The sequence below is a fragment of the Amphiura filiformis genome, chromosome 7 (assembly GCF_039555335.1).
Source record: "Amphiura filiformis chromosome 7, Afil_fr2py, whole genome shotgun sequence".
Taxonomy (NCBI): domain Eukaryota; kingdom Metazoa; phylum Echinodermata; class Ophiuroidea; order Amphilepidida; family Amphiuridae; genus Amphiura; species Amphiura filiformis.
The window spans coordinates 70,719,685-70,743,005 of record NC_092634.1 but is presented as its reverse complement, the minus strand read 5'-3'; the positions used below and the strand labels follow the sequence as shown (position 1 = coordinate 70,743,005).

Genomic DNA, 23,321 nt, shown 5'->3' with positions numbered 1-23,321 from the left:
AAAATTTTTTTGTCGCCGCCTTCGGCGGCGAAGTTGTATTTTTTCAATTTTAATATATACCTTTAGGCGAGTGAAAGTCGATTCCGAGTTTATCGTCCCCCGCCCGCGTCACTTTTTGGTAACCAAAAACACCCGCGTCAAATTTTCAAAAATGCCAAAATAATTCATTATCAGTGTTTTCACCAGTTTTAGCAATTGGAAACACATAAATTCATAACTTGGAAGCAAAACGAGGCCCTTTTCTAACTTTTCTAGTCCCTATCCATATAAAAACATGTTTATAAATAACATGTATGAGTGTGGCTTTAAATCAACACGCATTTTAGGTCAATAATGAAATCTGTTGAAATAATGAAAAAAAAAAAAAAGTCACCTCATCAACCTGGGAAAAAAGGGGACGATAAACTCGGAATTAACTTTCATTGGCCTTATACAGAGCTGGGTAGGGGAATTTTTTTTTTTCTTTTTGCTCATCAATGAGGCAAATTTTTTTTTTTACTCATCAGTGAGGCAAATTTTTTTTTTTTACTCATCAGTGAGGCAAAACTTTTTTTTTCAAAAAACTCCCTAGCCCCCCCGATAATATCTAATGGTGCGTCCCTAAAGCACTTTTCTACTTGTGATAGTTGACCAGATCTACCGGTATTCAATAACAGGAGTTCAAAGTTCACACTCGGAATGCAAACAAACTGCAGAGCCAAATCTCAACATTATGATACTCACGGGTATTTCACCACTAGGCAGCCGCATGCTTGGCTGCGCTAGCTCCTGACACACTGCAGCTGCAGATTGGTAGGCCTATCAAAAGCGAGGTTATACAGATTTATACTCTCTCAATACTGAAATGTTCTGAACAACGTTCACGTAAGTAGGCCTATACGGGTGTAGCTTCTAGTATTTAGTAGTAAAAAGTTAGTAGTACGCTTTAGATAGTAATAGTCCGGATACATGATATGTAGGCCCTATGGCCCGTCGGAAGCCCGGGTCGGAAGCCCGGTCGGAAGTAACTGGCCGGTATTAATACTCACTTTCACTGTTCAGACTCAGTTTACCACGCGTTTGATTGGGAATTATTTTGCCTATACTGACCACATGTTTGGGGAGCACATCAGCTAGCCCTAGAACTCTGGCCATAGTATCCGTTTTTACTTCCACTAGGGCCAGAGGCACTTACATTGAAAAAATTGTTGGAGATGGTTGAACGCAACAGAACAAATAAATGATGAAAATTGACCTTTTCATTGTGTTCGTGGGTCACCGCAAGAGCTGTAAAATTCCATTTGAAAAAACATATTTTTCATATTTATGCACACTTTCCCTACCTATTTAAATGAACCTCAATATTGACCAACATATTGTACCCATTTGTGTTACCTTCAATTCGACGATCCCTGTTGATTTGCCATGAAAACGCTTGCATTTACTTGGAGGGAATTGTTCAGTTCTTCCGTTATTTACATCATTGGCATCATTTGACCTCTTGACCTGATGCGAAATCTTCCCTATAATTGAAGACCGAATTGAAAAGACTAGTTTGCGTATGACGTCCTGTCAACCAGACCAAAAATGCCGTACTGCGCAGGTCAGTAACCAATCACGTCGCGCCTTTGCCCTGACGTCAGACGCAAACTAGTCGTTTTAATTCGGTCTTCAATTATGACCTCGCCACATCTCGGGGTCGTCATGTCCATTTTACTTGTGGGGTGGATAAATGACGGAGTAGTGGACTAGGAATAGTAAATTAACATGAAACGTAAAACACCTGTATAAAACGAGAATAACTCACGCATGTCCGACCGGCCGGCCGCCCGTTGGAATAAAAAATACACGCTGGATTGTCTTGGAACTCCAAATGCTTTAGTTACAAACAGAGATTGCGCTAGTAAAAAATGCATTTCAGCCCCTGCCAAAGTTCATTTTCGGACTCCCCCGTAAAGTAGAATAGTCCAAATTATCGTAAACTTTGACATTGCCAATATCACACAAATGTCGTCTATTTCATACCGTAAAGAAGTATGACCAAGTTTCTGAAGAATATTGGTAAGTTTAAAGGCCAGATATCAGGCTAACGAATATGATCTGCATATATAGAAAGATCCGATCGTTGTCCGAACGTCAAAATTTGATAAATGTCAATGGTACAATTCCAAGCACGTGAAAGTCGTTAGGTCATTTCTCAACACAATACCTGTCAGAGGATAATTTACATAGGCACAAAAGACCGTGTTCAACGTAGCGTTACTCAGCCAAACATGGCAGAGTAGGTCCCGGATGGTCGTACATGTTCCTATCTCCACAACGTTATACCTTTCCAACAAGGAAAGAGATACAAAAGGCAACTGTCTAACATCAGCGTTCGAAATAGGGCCGGTCAGCCGGCCATTGGCCTGTAACTTTTTGGCCTGGCCGGTAACTTTTCTGACTGGCATCTAGTTGCCGGCCCGGCTGGCCGGTAACTTTTTAAGGTCAAGCCCGGCTAGCCTGTAACTTTTTGAGGCATATTTCGAACACTGGAGCACATTTCTTTTGACAAGTTGACATCAACTTGTTCTCAGTTCTATATTGTTTGGCAACTTGTCTTTTGTCAATAGTAGGTTCAAAGTTGTAATTTTGTGTTTTTGATTGCAAAGATCGGGTACTTTTATTCCCGATTTGAATTCTGCACCCTTCGCAAGGGTGCAGAATTCGGTAGAATTTTGACGATAATTTTGCCTTTTTGGACACTAAAATGCATGCGATCCTTAATTTGGTTTCAACCGAGTCTTAAATTAGCAAGCACAATAAGGTGGGTACCAATTTTATGTAGGCCTACCGTTGATCGAATTTTGAAGAAATTTTTCAAATATCTGACCTGCGCAAATCCCATAGACAGACAAAACGGCGTGACGACGAGCCAGACTTTTAATAGTAGGCCAAGAGGTAATGAGCTAGTCGGAACTAGCATATAGCATGACTTTCAATTTCCCACGAGTTTGAATAGACCGCGATTTATAGACGGACCACCTTGAATTATTTCGCCAAATCCAGTCTTTTTATTTATTTATTATTTACCGGGATTATTTATTTATTTACATAGGCCTAACTGGCTAAAAATACATCAAAAATACACATAGGGCCTACAAAGCATGTCATAAAATAACTTAGGCCTATATTAGATTGTCCCGGTAGGCTAGCCAGGAGGAGCCAGGAGCGCGAACACTATATCACCCGAGGGGTGTGACCCCTCCAACCCACCGAGACAAGTGAACTCAAAACATAAATATTAAATATTGCACATTTATAATAATTTACACATTAGGCCTGTGCCTACACATATTTCATCAACAATAACATACAATTTTATAGGAGTCCAGCTCCAGCTCTTGCATAGTCATTTCAATAAAATGTGTTTTAAGGTGGCTTTTGAATGGCCTCATATTTTTATGCATAATAAACTGATCCCTGATGGGTCATTACATTGAACCAACACTGATGTGATGCGGGTACCCGTTTAATCAGAGGATAACGTTTTGAGCTGCTAAGTGTATTTTCCCATGGCGTGAGCCAGTCCTAAGGTAGGCCTACGGCGTGTAAAGCGAGTCTATAGTCGGAACGAATTTGAAAGTGGGGGTAGGCCTACGTCTGGGTGCTGCGCTTGTTTTCTGTTGACAAGGGGTAGGCCTAGTCCCTCGGTCAACGGCTCTTTTCAGAGCCACCAAATCGTCAGAGCCATCAAATTTAGCAGATAGGCGAGGTCTGGTTGTTCTCTGTTGACAACGGGGCAGTCATCAGTGAACGGCTCTATAAAGACTCTTTTCAGAGCTATCAAACCTTCAATTTAGCAGATAGGCGAGGTCTGCTTGTTTTCTGTTGACAAGGGGCAGTCCTTAGTGAACGGCTCTTTTCATAGCCATCAACCCTTAGATAGCAGATTGGCGAGGTCTGCTTGTTCGCTGTTGACAAGGGAAAGTCTTCAGTGAACGGCTCTTTTCAGAGCCACCAAACCTTAAATTTAGCAGACACATATGCCAATATAAATAGCTGTATTTCAATGAAGAACAAGGCCGATATTGGACAGCCTTGACGAATACCTCTTTCTAGCCGGTCACTGTATAGGATAAACCTGCTCAGTGCTCAACCGCCCCCTTCTAAGTTTGTTGGCCGCACCATCTCATTTTTCAACCGATGGTCAAAATGCTCAGGAGGAGGATGAGCGGCTTAAAATAAAGACCCTCCCCTAAGCTGTTTGAAACATCACCCCCCCTTTTCAGGCTGTTTTACCTATGCCTGTTGCTTGGAGTTATTTAGAATGCTTTCATTCATGTCATTTAAAATACACTAGGATCCACAACATGTTCATCTATCAGGGCACAGTTCTTTATCCCCAATACATTTGTACATTCATTGAATGACCTTTGAAAATGTGGGTACAAAAACTCATAGTCTGCAACTTGAGGTCAAATTTTGCACTATGAGTGTTTAGTTGAGGTTATTGAACTATGCCGTTGGGATGAGGCTATTGTGGTCCATAGTGATACAAATCCATTTGACTTGTAGCTTGATGAAAGTACACACCTGGTTCACGAACATATCAATTTGATAAAAAGTAATCAGAAAAGAAATTGTTATTTAGAAGGGTAGGTTTCATTTAAAATATAAATCCTTTTAATTGATTATTTGTACTTAGCTACATACAGCTGGATAAAAGTTCATTTGAAGGGCATTTCGTGATCCACAGCTTCATCCCCGCCCCCACTTTTCTATAAAAAAAAAAATCAGATATTTTTACCACTGGAAACCTTTGGCTACATGATGTTTATGTACAAAAACTTTCTCGCAGATTGTTTAGCAAAAATATCGCCAAATTTGAATTACGTTCTGGTGTTCTGGTGTACGTAATTCAACACATGGGGCAGTAGCCCCCCTATCATGCATAATTCACAAATGCAAAATCTGAATCAACTGAAATTTTAGGATAAGCTTTTTTCGTGGATATCTATTGCAAAATGTCATAAATTAGAGGATGCTAGGATCACCAAATTACTAATGCAACGTTAGCCTATAGGTATTATGTTTAAAAAATGTGAATGTAAATCGAAGAAAAACCTGCAAAATTGCATAAAATGCACACATGTGACAGTGTCTACAATTTTATATAATTACCATCTTTGTAAAATGGATTTATTTAGAAGGGTAGGTTTTCATTTAAATGTTATAATTGACATTTTTTTACCTAGCTGCAGCTCGATAGAAGTAGGCCCATAAACATGATAAACAGCTGGTTTACTTATATGAAGTTAAATAAAGACGGGGATGTGCGGACAGTAATTGATACTAGGGTCTTTCGGTGAGAGCCTATAGACACCAAAAAAGGGGGTCTTTCGGTGAGAAGGGTCCTAAAAAAGGGGGCCTTTCCGTGAGACTGTGGAAATTCTTACTAAAAAAGGGGTCTTTTCGTGAGACTGGGGAAAAAATTGGGTCAAAATATGAAAGTTGACACAAAATTTTCAAAAAGTCATCATTTTAAATGTTTTGAAAAATCTGAAGAAAAATAATGAAAACAATTGGCTCATTCGGTGAGAGATTATCAGAAACTAGATTTCGCGGTTCTCGGGTCGGGCGCTTCTCGTGATAGGCTTATTTCTAATTACCCAAACCCGTTACCCATATACCTGCCCTGACTTTTTAAACTACTATGAAATGCGTCTCTCAATGATCAAGACCCAACTTGACACAACTTAATCAACTCTGTTTGTTTTAGAACAGTAGTTCGGTAGGCCTACCCATAATCTGGAATTCGCCTCTTCCTAGCCCTGTTACCACATTTAGAGAAACCGAAATTAGTATCTGGACGTGGATAGGCCGTTACTAAAATAATGAAATCAATCGCGAGAAACGTGAACGCAAAAAAGGTTATAGGCCTTACCACAACGGATAATTTTTATGTTAACCATTCTGGAGGATTCCGGAAATAGTCATGTTCTTCTGAAATAGGCCTATATGCACGTGTTTGGTGTGTGCACGTGTTCAGTATTGAAATAGGGTAAATACGCCGATTCTCGGTCACTTAAGAAACAACCCGCTCTATTTCTTGCGTAAATGATTATAAAAGTTAGCTATATGGGAACGTGTATTCCCCACAACATCCGGTTTAACATACCCTGCATGACATCTTCCATTGAACTTGTATTGGAAGTACAAGGTCAAAAGGTCAAAGTTGACGACAACGCCTATTCTCGGTCACTAAACTCCTATTCTCGGTCACCGTATAGTTTTTCTATACCTATTCTCGGTCATTCTCTTTGGAAGCCTGGTTGATCGGTATGATGCGGTTTTGATAACTTAAACGCATAATAAAAATACGCGTGCAGTATTCTCAGATATATTGACAAGGAGCGATCCTTTCAAAACGGTTTTTGGCAAAATTTTCGTACCATCCGATCGGGGTCCGAGGTGGTCCTATTTTGTGGGAGCGCACAGCGGAATGCGGCGGCACGCCCGACTAGTCCAGGAGCAAGATCACACAGGGCCCTAAATAAGGAGTTCGTTCACCCCCACTACATACAAGGTTTGACACCATAGGTAGTTAGTATGGACCCTCTAGATCACTGCTAGGTAGGCAGTGGTCTCAAATTGTGGTAACACTTTTTTACAGGTCCTTTTATATATGGACGTATAATCACATAAAATCACAAAAATAGGGCAAAATTAAGGGGTAGGGGAGATATAAATCCCCATAACTCAACTTTTACTTATAATAATGAATTTATTTTGGTATGACTATGTAGCTAATTGATTGTTCTAACTTTCTAGTATTATTTGAAAGCAAACCTAGGTTTCATTAGATCATGATTGGAAGTGGCCAGTCCATACACTAGTGGAAAATCAGATTTTTCACAACAATGCGTAGGGTGGGTGTTTTTATGGCACTGGCTTCAAATTTTACTATTGTGCCAATTTCTATTTTCAAAATTAATTAAGCTCCATTTTTTAATTTTGTTTTTAATGTCAAGCATATCTAGCATGTCTAGGCAAACAGTGATGTTGTGGTTCAAATATTTATATAAGTGCATGTTTGCGTGCATGTTGGTTTGTGTTGTGTAGGTTTGGGGTAGGTGGGGTGTGGGGGTGGGGGTGGGTGTGTATAGGGTTCGGGGTTGGGGTGTTTTACGTGTCTTTTAAGACACGTAAAACACCCCAACATATTAAAATATGTCACTCAGCTGAACTATATAAGTTCCATTAACAAAATTTGTTTGGTAAGTTACCATTCATATAATATTTTGAATATTTATATGTGCGGGGTGAGATCAACCACTGCTTGTCAGGAAAATAGACTGAAAATGTAAAAAATAGTTACTTTTCCACATGTAGCAGCGTGTGTAACAATATTAAGGGGTAGGGAAATATAAACCATCATAACTCAACTTCAACTCATGATAATGAATTCATTTTGGAATTAATATGTAGCTAATTGATTGTTCAAATGTTTTAGTATTATTTTAAAGCAAAACAAACATTATTTGTCAGGTAGATAGACATAAAATGTGAGAAAAGGTTAATTTTTCATGTATAACCATGTCAAATATGGTATTATTAAGGGTTAGGGAAATAAAACCACCATAACTCAACCTTTACTCATAATAATGAATTCATTTTGGTATCAACATGTAGCTAATTGATTGTTTTAACTTTCCAGTATTATTTTTAACAGAAAAACCATCAGGTCTACATAAAGTGTGAACAAATGTTAATTTTCCAATGTGTAACAGTGTAAAATATGACAATATGCAGGGGTAGGGGACGTACAATTCAACATAACTCGATGTTTATTCATTATAATTTATTCATTTTGGCATCAATACACAGCTATTTGGTTCTTGTAATCTTTTAAAGCAAAATGACCATTAGTTGTTAGCTGTATAAACTTAAAAATTTTTAAAAAATATCAATTTTTCAAGTGTAGAAGCGTAAAATATGACAATATTAAGGGGTAGGGGGACATACAAATCACCAAAACACAGGTCTTACTGATGAAAATGAATTCATTTTGGTAACAATATGTAGCTAATAGATAGTTTCAACTTTCTATTATTATTTTAAAAGCAATTAAACCATTAGTTGTCAGCTAGATAGACATAAAATATACGAAAATGTTAATATTACATGTCTAACAGCGTAAAATATGACAATATTAAGGGATAGGGGACATTGAAATCACCAAAACTCAAGTTTTGCGGATGAAAATGAATTCATTTTGGTATCAATATGTAGCTATTTGATTGTTCTCATTTTCTAGCATTATTTTAAAAGCATTTAAACCATTAGTTGTCAGGTAGTTAAACATAATATATGAGAAATATGTTAATATTCCATATCTAACAGCATAAAATATGACAATATTAAGGGGTAGGGGACATACAAATCACGAAAAACTCAAGTTTTGCTGATGAAAATGAATTCATTTTGGTATCAATATGTAGCTAATTGGTTGTTCTAACTTTCTAGTAATTATTTTAAAAGCAATTATACCATTAGTTGTCAGGTAGATAGACATAAAATGTGTAAAAAGGGTTAATTTCCATGTGTAGCAACATAAAGTAATAACAATATTAAGGGTAGGGGACATGCAAATCACCAAAACTCACGTTTTACTGATGAAAATGAATTCATTTTGGTATCAATACCACTGCAGATCGATCAGTGGCGTAACTACGGGGGGGCAACATACCTTAGGGGCGCCAAATTGACCAATTTAGCATCCAAGCGATGAAAGTCAAAAATTTTGCGCTACGGCCGACAATTTTGCCTCCTTACCAGTTCCGGCCTTGATATTATTCCGACAGCCTGTCACTAATTCACAATCGATTTGAAACATTTATTGAATAGATTTTTTAATGTTGAGGTCCTACTCTGTTGTTCCCATAAAAACAAGCACGATTCACTTGAATTTAGTACCAACGAGAGGCTGATACATTTTGCTCAGGCGCTAGTTTTAACCGGAACTATACAAGGTTACACCAAATGCGGAAGGATTTAGTGTTGTGCCCCCTTGAAGAATAGCACAATAGCGCTAATAGCACGCGATAAGGTCTAGGTCATTTTAAGAATAGCACAATAGCGCTAATAGCACCCCTCCAAGTGTACAAGAATTATTATTGCGATAATAAATAACATTATTGCGATAATAACGCGCTATATGCCGCCTAAGGCCAAAACAATTTCCAGAGCACAATAGCACTAATAGCACGCTATAAGGCCTAACCATTTTAAGAATAGCACCATAGCGCTAATAGCACGCTATAAGGTCTAACCATAAGAATAGCACAACAGCGCTAATAACACCCCTCCAAGTAATAGGAGAACTCAAAAATAGCATAACCATGATAACTGCGCTAAAATTAACATTTAAAGCTATTTTTAATGTCCCTAATGGGTTTTTTTCTAAGTCCTCAAAAAATAACACTGTCAATTGCACAGATAGCATATCCATGAAAATAGCGGTGCTATTTGTGCTAACATGTATATAAAGTAATGACAAAATTGCGCTAATAGCACGTGTAGGCCCGAGGAGATAGTGTATGTAATCTGCGCAAGTCAGTTATAGCGCCTTTCTCGGTCCAGGGCAGGAACCATTTTTGCCGCCAGAAATGTGACCTTGTTGACCCAATTTTTCCGACCGAAAAAGCTCGAAAATACGACAGGTTAGGGGATGGGGTAAGGGGTAGAGGAGGGGAGGGGCGGGCGGTCACAAATAATTTCTCCTCGCTCATTTGCATTCGACAAATGGCTATAGGCCTAATTTAAGCCTGCAGAGCAAAATGCAACACTTCTCATGTGCTCATGCATGATCATTTGTAGGACACATGGCAACAACAATGTCAACATAGCTCATACTTGGGAACACTGACCGAGAATAGGAATGCCAACGGAATTCGTATGCCTATTCTCGGACACCCCTGTTTCTATGGGAATTTACATAAACTCAACACCAATCATTTGCTATGGTGTTATTTACGATGCAGGTGGATCAACTTGTTAAAATTACAGCTTTAAAATGCATGTACAATTTCGCATTACTGATTATATTACAATATCACCTCTTAAATGACGTCATTATTTTTTTTAAATGCCGATATTTCAGGTCACCATACAATCTCAAAATCTATCATTTGAGGTGAACTGTGCTGCCGTGATATTAAAAAGTCACCAAAACCTGCAGCACCGGTACGGCTAAATGATTCGTTCGGAAGACACGGCTGAAATTAAAGCAACGATCGTCAGCGGTTGTTCAAATCGCTAACTGACCGAGAATAGGCGTGTGACCGAGAATAGGCGTATTGACCCTATGTGTTAAAAATAAGGCCTATAATTATTGGTCCGATGAGATGCACCTGTAGTGTTAGTCACACTCATCGATATTAAATACAATCAGATGTCTAACGTGCGTACTGAAGAATAGTACGAGTGCGTAACCGCATTTTCGAATAAAGTTCCACAAATTATGATAATGAGTTCCACAAATTATGATAATCAGTCAATATCTGTTAATGCGCATGCGCAACATGTACAATATGCCGTACATTGTACATGCAATTTGATGAAATCTTATGACGTCATTTTTGTTCGTCCGATCAAAAAATTAATGGCGACCAATTTTCACCGCTTACATTGAAATTTCCGGGTTTTCATCCAAAATAACTCAACATCAGCTGATGTTTATGACTTGGTACTTTGTCACCCGTGAACATTTGCGGACTTTTACCACTTGGATTACATTGGGCACACGCAGCTCTTCGATTTTAATTGATTTTGGACAAGAAACTCCGTCTCCAAATCGGTGTACATTTTACACGCAATTTTCGCATTGGTCAGTGCACTGCAATGCAGTGTGAGTTGAGCTGAGAGGTTGTACTGCAATGTCTGCAATGGCAACAACCGTGTCACGGATGTCATGGATAATGTAGTCTGTAGTTCTCTGACCGGGATCTCTGATTGATTTCATCAGCTACTTCTCCTGTCACTGACGGGTAAGTAAGTTTAGCCCGGATTTTAGCTCATATTTGGACAGGAAATCTACTGTTACTGACGGTCATATCAACTCATATGACATGATTTTTAAACCGTGTACCCATCATTCAATCATGCCCATGCCATGCATGCATGATTGCATGGTTACATTTTTCACTTGCATGCTTGTCAATGCTCATTGCTGAGACTAGTAAACCAACAGGTCAATGTCATACTCATAGTCGTTGATAGCAGTAGTTATGCATAGACTCTGGAGTTTAACATTTGTGACATTCTATTAAATCACCGAGCGACGACACACGGAGTAAATGTTCGCGCCCATGCCATGCCATGGGTTTGAATTTGATCTTATTTATAGAAAAATTATTTAATAGAGGCCGTCAGCGTGACGTCATCATATGCCGCCATCTTGTGGGTACCCGCTGCGATGGTCGTTCGATCTCCATGCGTAAACAGCAAAATCACGGCGTTGTTGCGTGGTAACAGCTGCGTGGCAAGCTGCGCCCTGCGCGTAGTGTCCGACGCATGAACACACAGATCATTTGTACCCACAAGATGGCGAAAGGCATACGGCGTGGCCTCTATTTGTGTACATCGTGGAACATTCAACTACGATTGTTACTCACAACTAATCATGCTAAAATAATACACGAGTGTACAGTGCTACTCTACGCGAGTACGCGTCCATATTTATAGCGAGGTTATACTATGATCAGCTATAGGCGGGAATTGTTTGGTTTTTGTTACTGCGCGAGTCAATAAAGTTCCAACTTACGCACACGTAAATTCACAAAAGCACGCGTCTTCACGCAAGACGCAAAGCGCAGATCGCGTAACTGCTGCGCACAGCTGTGTGTACGCCGCTCTATATCAATCCACGATGTTATGAGTCCCCGATCAGAGTATATCTGTGTACAACAGCTTACTACGCATAGCCACGCAATAAAGAGTATGTTCCACGATGTACACGAATTAAATAATTTTTCTATAGCATATGCTTACAAAATGTAGTACTAGTAGGCAGGCATATATGTACAATGTAAATTTGACGAAAATTTAAGTACAGGGCGTTCATACGTGGTCTGACGTGCCGCTATACCATTTTTCACCCTGATGTAGCAGTGACGTCAGTGCATATTTCATTGGGTGCAGCTTCAAGTCGCTAGTTTTTGCTCTAAAGCGCTGGCGGCGTACATGCACATGCTCAAAGCATGAAAGACGTGCGACGTCGCATGGATGCGTGTGAGATACAGATGCCACAACTCGTTCATGTCACTGTCACACCAGGCTGAAAAATGGCACACACGACACCGCTATTCCGACCACACAAATCAGGGTCTTAGGCAGGATTTGAAGGTTTGGGTGTGTAAATTAAAAAAACTGGGTAGGCCTACTGTGTAAATTTAAAATTTGTGTGGGCTAAAACTGGGTGCATGGTTACAAATTTGGGTGTGTAAAACATAAAAACACTCCCTATATGGCTGGCTGCCTAATCCCTTGTACTGTACATGCTGGGTGTCAGTCCGATCAATCACTGCACTCATCTGACACTGACACTGTCCGAAATTTAATTCTAAAAAACATGTAGCTAGTCCAAATGTTTTTCAGACTAGTGCAGTATTTTATTAAAATTCTGAAAATCATGTCACCAGCCCAAATCTGAATAGCACAGATTTAGATCAATATGCAGCTAGTCTGAATATGAAAAGTGTATACTGCACAAGATGGCAAGAAAAATACTGCACCAGTCCAAAACTGAAAACCATTGGCATTGCTCTAGTCTGAATCTTAAAAAAACCCACTGCGCTGGTCTGGATATGAAAAACACTGCGCTGGTCTAAAATGGGAAATATTTGGACTAGCTATGGACTATGCAGTATTTTCAAATTCGGACTAGTAAGTCCTGTGGTTCTCAGTGTCGGGCTACAATGCTATATGGTTTCAGTTTCGGACTGGCGCTGTATTTTTCAGATTCGGACTAGCGCAGTGTTTTTCAGATTCCGACTAGAGCAACACGAACGCCACTGATTTGAACTCCTAACTATAGGGCCTGTGGGCTATTTTGTTGACAGGGCCCTTCCTTAAATCCGCTGCAATATGCTAAAAAAGTAATAATTAATAACCACAATAACACTAGTAGTGTTTCACTTTTTTATTTCACAAACTAGGTCATGACGGTGACGGTAACCTGGATTATGATGATAAGGAGAATGAACGAACAATAGTACACCATGGATGGAATATAATTAACCTGGTATGTAGGCCTACACTACAGTAAATTTGATTTAAAGCCATAAATGTACATTGTAAGTATACCTACATCAAATTTTAATTTTATTATTCTTAACACAAAATGTGGAAATAGTATTAGAAATAACTGTCAGAAATGGGGTCTGTCCATTTTAAGCCGAAATAACAAGATAAAGTTAAAGAAACCCTGCTGGCTATTTTGGCTGTCACATACAACATGGAGTTCTATGGGGAATTAAATGTCTGATTAGTTTGAATATCGTACGGCATTATGTCAAAAATTACATTTTGATCTGACCAACACAGTGTAAACATTACAAATGTGCATTTTTACAAATTTCATAAAATTTTACAAATATGGCTTTAAATAAAAATGCAAACAAAATTGTATAGTAGTATATACACATTAGGCCTAAAAAATTGTTTGATTGGGGTAACATAAAAAAAAAAAATTAGGGTAGGTCAGTTCGCAATTTAAAAAAAAAAAAAAAAATTTACTCACACAATTTAAACTGTAGGCCCTATTTAATTGCATGATAAAGGCCTTGGAACTTTTTTTTTTTTTTTTAATTTAATTTTTTTTTAAAAAAAAAAATATTTTGCAAAAAAATAAGAAAAAAGTCTAGGGTCGGGCTTATTATTAGGGTCGGTCGGGTTACATAAATCAAACAATTTTTTAGGTCTTGCATGAATCAAAATATATTATGTACATTTATGGACTACACTTTCCATATAAAACATTTTTAGCTTCAAAATGTATCACTGATTCTGATTCACTGTCTTATTAGTAGGGACAGATACAAATGTACATGGCGAGTTAAAAAAAGGTGAGTTAGGAAAAGCGAGGTACCCCTACAAGGCTACAAAGTTTCAAAGTGACCACCTGCTGAGATTGTAGCAAGTCCCAGTGGTGAGTTAGGTTCTTATGCCAAGTCCAACTTAGTGTTGGGGCATGCACTTTCCTGGAGTGGACAGTCGGTAGCTTGAAAGTTGCAAATTTGACTTAGTCTGCGACTTTGCTGATACAAAATTTGGAAGGTTGGATTTTTAAAATATACATAAAAACAATCTATATTCATGCACCGAAGTGTATCACTTGTACATGTACAAAATGTATACACTAATAAATTTTAAACAAATATTTGAACATTTTTCTTCCTTCTTTTTCAAGGCAATGGAGATTGATCAATTTGGCGTAACTTACCAAGGACTTGAATTGCTATGGCGTCATTCGCCGGTGGGACTTGGTTACTTTGGCGTAACTTGCCAGTGGGACTTGATTGCTTTAATTGGCCTAACTAAACTTGCAGACTGTGACTTGATGGACAGCTCCATGGGGGTATGTGACAAATTGTGTATCTTTGTGGGCTGTAACTCGCTTTTTCACTAACTTGCCTTTTCTTAACTTGCCAAAAATATATTCCCCTTGTTGGTAGATGAGCTGTGCAAAACAACAACAATTCTGCAATTTTGAGTGTGCAGGTAACTGATGATTTAAAAAAAAAAGGCAGGTTTACAACTTTACAAGGCGAGTTTAATCATGACCCACACAAATATTTACTCTACCCCCTCACAAATATTTACGTCAGTGTGCGAAATAAAGAAAATACGGAGGTTATCTCAACGATAACTAAAGAATAAATTCTGTTTGTCCTCAAAACATTTTGGTTGTTCCCAAAATGTGTCATATTTTTGTTTGATGTCTTTTGGTGTGGTAAATCTGTAGCCACAAATTGCTAAACCTGAGGCCTGATTTCAAGCACTGCCACCATTGGGTAACTCAGTGAAATGGTTAATTAAAAATATTCAGAACTGCCACCATTGGGTAATTGAGTGAAATGGTTAATTAAAAATATTCAAGAGTGGACATGCTAAACAAGTGGACATCACACCATATTATTATACTATGTTCTAGCAGTGGTAAGATCTCGCTTAAGGGAACTGGAATGAGCGTTTTGAGCGTTTCGACAGCATTTTTTTGTGGGACATGAGAGCACATCAGACCTATCGAATTGCATTCTTAATACGAAGAATGTCTTTCTGATATCAAATAATTTTCATTTGATGAAATTCACGATATAATACAAATTTTATGACAAATTATTAAAATTTGATATTTTTCACATTTTGGAGATATAACAGTCCTCAAGTAAATTTTATAAATTTAATGATATAGTCTTAAAGTGTATGTAGCTGGGAGTCTTCAATACAAAAGGTCAAAATTTTCAATTGATCATCGGCTTTTCATCCCACCTACATACACTTTAGGTAGAAATCATCAGATTTATAAAGTTTACTTCGAGAAGTACTGTGAAATATCAAAAATATCAATTTGTAATGATTTGCCATAAAATGTGTATTACATTGCGAATTTCAAAAAATCAAAATTATTTGTTCTATCAGAAGGCCATTCTTCGTATTCAGAATGCAATTCGATATGTCTGATGTGCTCTAATGTCCCACAATAATACTGTCCAAACGTTCATACCCCTTCCCTTAAGGATACAAATTACAATCAATTTACATGAAGTCAAAAGTCAAAATTTCATGTCAAGTTTATCATGATTTTGGAGGTAAAATATAGTGGTTGTCCCCAGTCCCCAGTACATAGCTCAATATGGTTGTCCCCACTCCCCAGTAATTCTTGGACAGACAAGAGGATAAGTGCTTATTTCGAACACTGATTGACATCCAGAGGCTTGCCTATGTGATAAAGCTAAAATGAGTGTGTACTCTCTTTAACCAAAATTACGTGTACATACATGTACTGTTGTGTTGGAACTGCAAGAATCACAATTTTGTCTCTGTCTTCAATTATTTTATTTTACAGATGAAAACAAGAACTTGCACTGGAAGTCTAGAAGGACCGTGGAGATAGGAGTACCGATCTGTATACAATTTTATACATCAAACCTATCAGACACAGAAGGGGTCATCCAATTTGAAATGACAGCCACCAACAGGACAGTTTTATGCACATTCATTACTTCCCTGTACTACATGTATAAAGCACACATCCTGGAAAGAACTCCAGGACTGTGTAAAGACATAGAATGGTGATGGTCTCCAATCTTTGGCAGTCACACAAGCAAATCCATCTAAATTCAAGGCTACTGTTCTTCTTGAAAAACTGCCCTTAAATTAGTCATGCATGCCACCATGATGCCACATGCTTGCTGCCACCACTAGTGGAAACTTGATAATGGGACTGAGTATTTTGGAGGACAACAAACCATGAACTCAGGGGTAGCAATAAACCAGTGCTTGGAGGTCCAGGACCGCCATTGTTAAAGCCATATTATAACATTTGCTGAGGAGGACTCCCTCAATATTTTTCAAAATTCTGTTTTTTACACAATAATATCCAGCAAAAATCACGACTCTAGGTGCTGCAGTTTTAATTATTACAATGGAATGTGTCCCCAGAACAGTGGCATAGATTTCTTTGTGACATGGGGGGATGAGGTTGGAAAAATTGTCTTGATAGTGAATCCAACACATTTTGGCGACAAAAGAAGTTTATGGTACAAATGCGCTCGAAAAAAAAATTTTTTGTTGGTTTAAGGGGTTGAAATTTTCTGGGGGAGTATTGAGTTAGCAAACCAACTCATTTTGGGGGTTCATTACACCACACTGGGCTATACTTAACTAATACTATACTTTTATAGTGCGCCTTTTCCATTAGCTTCAAAGCGAAATGTCAAAAGAATACCAGAAATGATCAAATACAGAAAAAAAGGCAACATTATCAGCTATTATACATGTCATGGAAAAAGATATATCTTGACCATGGTTTTGAATGATTCCAGGGGACATAGGCGTAGATCCTGGGGGATATATCCCCCAATATTTTGTTGGGGTGGTCCATACAATCATCCCCCAATGTTCACACCTGTATGTGGGTTTCTGACCAAATTAACCTCATATTTGGCCATTTTAGCCCCCAAAGCCCAATTTTTTGTGCTATGCGCAAATTTATTCCACTTTTGCACTATTTCATCAATTTTACCTTCAAAATGGCAAAATTTTTCGCGCGCATTTGTGCCACTGGTTCTGTTGCCAAAAGTGCCGGATTCTCTATATTTCAAGAATTTTTTCCAACCCATCCCCCCCAATGTCAAAAAGAAATCTACGCCACTGTCAGAGGAGCAGCATTCCTGTTATGAACCTGTAAGATATTCCACAAACGTGGATCAGCCACTGGTAAAATTGCACTGTGGTGGTACAGGTGTGCCAAAATATTCCTCTATCCAGTCAGAATCATTATCATACATGTATCAGTAATCTTGGTAATGAGCTTTTAATTTGATGGGGAAAATAAAACAATTAAAAGATACATGCTTCTTGTGTGTGTTTCATTGCAAATCACCTAATTAATGATTGTAGATACTGAATGTTGATTTTATTATTTGAGTTTCTCAAACATTGCTAGTATATCTTTAGTATCTACCCTATGGGGTTTAATACCCCAGGTTACAAAATGATTTTCAAAACATAAATTGTAACGCTTGCTAAACTTTGGTTCACCTCAAGTACAGTAGTGACGTCAATGCTTTTTCGCGGTTGCGCTGCAAACAAGCATCGCTTGGACTTGTGCGGCTAGTACGCTCTCTGCGATTAACTTTACGAGCACAGTTAAATACTGCACATAGTGAAACAAGCACCTACGAGCCTACTTCATTACCAAACTTGAGGCGAACCATGTTGCAATTGGATAAACAAGTTCACCTTTTTGTGTTGACTCACTTAAAGAGTGACAATCTTGGTTCTAGCAACAAAGGGTACCTAAAAAGAACTTTTTATTTCCAAAAATCAAACAGAATTTTGAACCATTTTGCTTTCAGGTCATAAATTTGTGATTTGAGTTTTACATAAAAGAACATATCATGTGTTTTCATTTTTGCAATAGCTGTGTGGAGCACAAAAAGTGCAACTCATCTTCTGCAAAAATTGCCACTTTTACAGGACTGTGCCCCCAAAACTGAACTGTTTATGGCCAACAACAAGTTCAGAATTTTGTATGTCAAACCCCAAAACTGAATACTTTTTTTACACCTACAGTACACTTGGACTTTAATTTGGACACTTATGTGTGTGCGACAGGAACCAAAGAGGTCCAAATCCACTGAGTTGGACATAGAATTGTTAAACATTTAATATAGGTTACATGTGATTGTTGCTTCATACTAATAGAAAATTAGAAATAGGCCTAAATAAATAAAAAATGCTAGTGTCAATAATGCATGTGATAAATTTTCTGGCCAGTTGAAAGCCCAAGCATGTTTTGTTTAATAACTTTTTTAGCAACTGCTTTATCTCCTCAACAAATATTGAATGAACTTGATTCGATTTTTGTAGCTCTTTCAGGGTCAGATCAGAATTTCGTTTCACAGTGCGAGAATCAATCTTGATTCTTTCAGAATAAATTTGCGGGAATCATTTGATTCTCGCAAATCAACTTTTGTGTAAACTACAAATGTTTGTGAGAATCAACTTTGATTCACAAATATGTTTACGAGAATCGATTATATCATTTATTCTGACCCTGTCTTTATTGTTTGTCCCAATAGAAATGAGAGGGTTTTTTAGTAACGTCTATGCGTATAGGTTAGGAGACTGACGGATTTAGCCTAATGCCGAAATACACGCAAAAACATGGATCTTTCCCAAGTCCCCAAATTTGAGATATATTTAGTATTCGGACACGTTATAAAGATTTAGGTGACTAGGCAAGATCCAGGCTATGTACTGCACTTTTATTGCAGTATAAATCATGAATATTAATTAACATGCCCATATAAGGATCGTACATCCGGGCGATCATGCCCATATTAGCGTTCCTCATTAACATTATTTGTGGAACTTTATCTAATTAACATTATTTGTGGAACTCATTAACATTATTTGTGGAACTTTATGCAGTACTTCCGGTTACGCCGTATATCGAAAGCATAGGCTTCTGGTTGTAAATAGACTTCAGTGGTCACACTGTAATGCTTTGCCGATGCGCGCACTGTACTCCGCGCACACTCCCGTTGATACTCCGCGATAACGCAGCGTGAGCACGCGATATTGCACCGCGTGAACGCGAAACGCGCGGACGCGAACGCGATAGCGCGCGGACAGAGGACGGACGAACGGACGGACACGCCGTTATTAGTATTAAGATGTGTCCAAAATTCTTTTAAAAAAGAGGTCTTTTGGTGACAGGAAAACAAAAGAGGGGGTCATTTGGTTAGAGGGAGTCAGTAAAACAAAAAGGGGGTCATTGGGTGAGAGGGAGTTGAAAAACGGGAGTCAATGTGGCCGCACATCCCCGTCACCCATTTTAGTGAGTGCACCCCCGGGATGCCACACTGTTTTTCCAATAGACCTACACAGACATGACAGACAGCCGCTCATTATGTCCGCTGTGGCGCCCCATACACACAAGCACCACCTACGCCATCTATTATCTACACCACCGGCTCTCATTATTACATCCGTCGTTTACATCAGGAATGAGAATTTTCAGTTTTAAAAACTGAATTCAGGTTGTTGTTGTTGTTGTTGTTGTTTTGTTTTCAAAATGCCCGCAGCTTTATTTAATTTCAGCCTGTTTTTGGTACTTTTTGTTCAATTTCACACGCAGTTTCAGCCTGGGAGACAGTGCTAGTGGGGCTAGAGGGAATTTCAGTTTATTTCTTTAGGAAATTGCAGTTTCATGCCTGCTGCATGTACCTGCAGTGTTTCTAGTTGGTCTAATGTTTCTAGTTTGTCTACCTTTGACCAGCTTTGACACAGTGATCTGATGGTCAACCCAGTCTATTGTCAACCGCACACAAACCGTGACCATTTCCCGACGGCTTGCCTCTGACCATGGAAGTAAGGGTCGGTTCATAGTGCATATTCGAAGACGAATATTCGGCTTCGAATACTTTTTGTGACGTCAAAATATATACGGCAACGAATAAAATATGAGTTGAATAGGATTAAATATCGCTCAACTGATAGCGAGATACTATTGATTTATATGAAAGGCTTGAGGTCACCTGAATATCGTTCGACGAACGATGATTTCAAAAATCCCCAATGATTTTGACATGCTCTCAAGACTGCAAACCCGATTCTGCCATTTTTTAATTCGCGGACCTATTTTCTCAATAATTATAAAAATGCGACTTTTTTTTATGCGACGAATTTATGTATAGGCTTTCCACTTTTATTTAAGCTATAATTCGCCACTCTTTCTGATTAATAAGTCTAAAGACCAGCCCAAAATACCTCAAATAGTTTCTGTATTTTACCTGAACTCACTAATAAGGGTTACACAAATGGCGCATTGATTTAGTGGTGTGCCCCCTTATTAGTGCGGTACAAGCGTACCCATTTTTATGTGATATGAAAGTAAGGGACTATTAAGGTGGTACGAAAGGCAAAATCAAGTTGCTCTGATTGAGATTAAAATAGACTTGTTGCAGAGAGATATGCAAAATAATCTTAATTCCAAAATTTGAGCCAAATCGGACAAACGGTTTTTGAGATATTGCTGTTGAAAGATTCTTTGTATTCTATTGTTTTTGCCAATATATTGATGAAGTTAATGAGGAAAATTGGCAAAATGTGCTCATTAATATTAATTTTGCCAATATTTTCCCAATATTTTATGAATAACCCTTCATACTACTTTTACCTTTAAGAATTTTGACCTGAAACTTTGCCAATGTGTCTCTATGACCTAAACCTTTAACATGTGATTTTCCCGCCCATCTAATTTGCATATTTGCATAATTAATTAGCTTTAAGTATAATGCTAATTAATTATGCAAATATGCAAATTAGATGGGCGGGAAAAGCACATGTTAATGTTTTAGGCCATAGAAACACATTGGCAAAGTTTCATGTCAAAATCATATAAAATAAAAGTAGTATGAAGGTTTATTCATAAGATATTGGTATAATATTGGCAAACATGAATATTCATGAGCACATTATGCCAATTTTCCTCATTAAGGCAGCTGTGTACTCTCAGACATGCATGTAGTAAAAGTGCAATAACTTTGTAATTATTCGCGCAAGACATATAAAAGTATACATTTTTATGAAGGCAAGACATCGATAAATCTTAATATAAATACAGATTTGGGGTAAAAACAACAATTATGAAGAAAATAACAAAAACGTGAGTTTTTGGCAATATTTGTTAGGTACATCATAACAAAAAACACTCTTTCCAAAATATTTTATTTTGTTTTTAGCTCAATCTTGAGGCTCCATTCCAAAAACGGTTTTTTTATTTTTGATATTGGCCTTATATTTTGAGATATTGACCATATAAGGCATCAAATTGCACTTTTTAAATTCACAAACGCCTATTTGCACAAAATGATGCCTAAAATCGGAAATAGACCAAAATATAAAAAATGAAATAACCGTTTCTTGAGTCGATCATGCTTTTTACGATGATCATATTTCCTTACCTATAAATGCTGTATTTATTGAGTTATCGTGTACCTAAATCGTCATTTTACCGAGAAAATGAACATTGAAATAATGGCCGTTGAAGTTTAAAGTGGTCACATTTTGCACTTTCATCGAATCTCACAGGAGAATGCGGCAGTTTTCGTTTTTGTACCTTACATTACGTAAACATCGGGTAAATCCACAGCCCCTTGAGAAGTTTGGGCGAAATCTATTCATATCTTGATGTCTAAATCGGGGGAAAGAACTTGAAAAAATTCACATTTTATCAGCTAAAACGGAGCCATTTGACCACTAGGTTTTTGTGAAATCAGTGCTTCCGTGGCGCTTCCATAAGATGCGCCGCGCATGCAGATAAGCGTCGCGTATGCGTAGCGTATTTGTGCGTTAACAAATTGCGCGATACGCAACGCGATGCGTTGTTGCGCGCGTGTACCTTGCTGGTACAACAAAGATTTTCTTTCCTTTTCAATTTCAAACAGGAGTGGAATAGTGAAATAAAATCCTTAAAATATTGCAGTTGGAGTTTACAAATCTGGATTTTCATTCCTTGTATTTATAAAAAACATAACAAAGTACAAACATATCGAAAAAACTCAATTTTGCGAAAGAAACAATGTCTAGAGTACACAGCCGCGTTAACTTCATCAATATATTGGCAAAAACAATAGAATACAAAGAAAATAAAAACATGTATATCTTGACAACCGTACGTCCGATTTCCTTCAAACAAAAACTATTTTGCTCAGTGTATTTAGCTTAACTTATTCAATCTATTCAAATGGTTCTAAATTCAGTTTTTGTTTTCCAGAAACATCGTTTCGAACCCCTTAAGACGTCCAGGAAAAGGAAAATGCCTGGCAGGCAATAGCATTCCAATGCTGTAGTGATGGTATAAAGTAATGTTTTATGCAAAATTATGATATTTAGGCTTACAAACATAACCTAAATGTACAAGTTAATGTTTCCATATTAACGTAACTCTATTTAAATCGACTGATGCAGGAAAAAACTCCAAATTCAGATTTATGCCTCCACCCCGGTTCAGAGGATGATTTAAGCACTTCCCACCACGCCACTTTGTTGACTTGCGGTTAGCACAGCTGTGAGAGTGAACATGACACTACTGCTCGCCCATTGCATTGACGGGCATGGTTAAATTTGAATTTGGACTGATATATTTACAATAAAAACGCATTCAAAATGCTAGCCGATTTCACATTTTATGTTACCTACAGAAGGTGTGAATTATCCTTTATGCATACATCACTTTTGTTCTGAAATCGACCAAGTAATAATGACACACACACAATATTCTTAAACATGTTAAACAACATCTTTTGCACAGAATTCAGTGGGATTTGAAAAGTAAAGTGGCAGTTGAAAATCTAGTGATAACACGTTTGCAGTGCATGATGGGGCTTCCTTAAATCATCCTCTGACCCCGGTTTTACATAAATAATGTTTGGCCCCAGTTCTAGGTCCCCATATGCATCTGCCCCTGGCAGAGGATGTGTGAGGGTCTGGGGGTGGTAAATCATTGGTTATTGATATAAAATGCGTTTGCCACGGAGGTTCACCCATTTTTGTCATCTTTTCCG

At 38.0% G+C, this 23,321-nt stretch overlaps 1 protein-coding gene and 1 long non-coding RNA gene across 3 annotated transcripts in view; both read left to right on the top strand.

The window, feature by feature from the left end:
* Positions 1 to 717: 717 nt before the first annotated feature.
* The window catches only part of LOC140157570 (organic cation transporter protein-like), a 50,643-nt gene continuing 28,039 nt past the window's right edge, over positions 718 to 23,321 (top strand). The window contains exon 1 of one of the 2 annotated variants that reach the window (XM_072180808.1): positions 718 to 864. The gene's annotated coding sequence lies outside the window, so the exon portion shown is untranslated. The remainder of the gene's footprint in view (positions 865 to 23,321) is intronic. The other variant, XM_072180805.1, reaches the window with a different exon arrangement.
* Positions 10,598 to 16,820, top strand: LOC140157569 (uncharacterized). The gene is made up of 4 exons (XR_011859708.1): positions 10,598 to 11,009; positions 13,179 to 13,264; positions 14,432 to 14,599; positions 16,091 to 16,820. It is a non-coding gene; the product is annotated as an uncharacterized lncRNA (long non-coding RNA).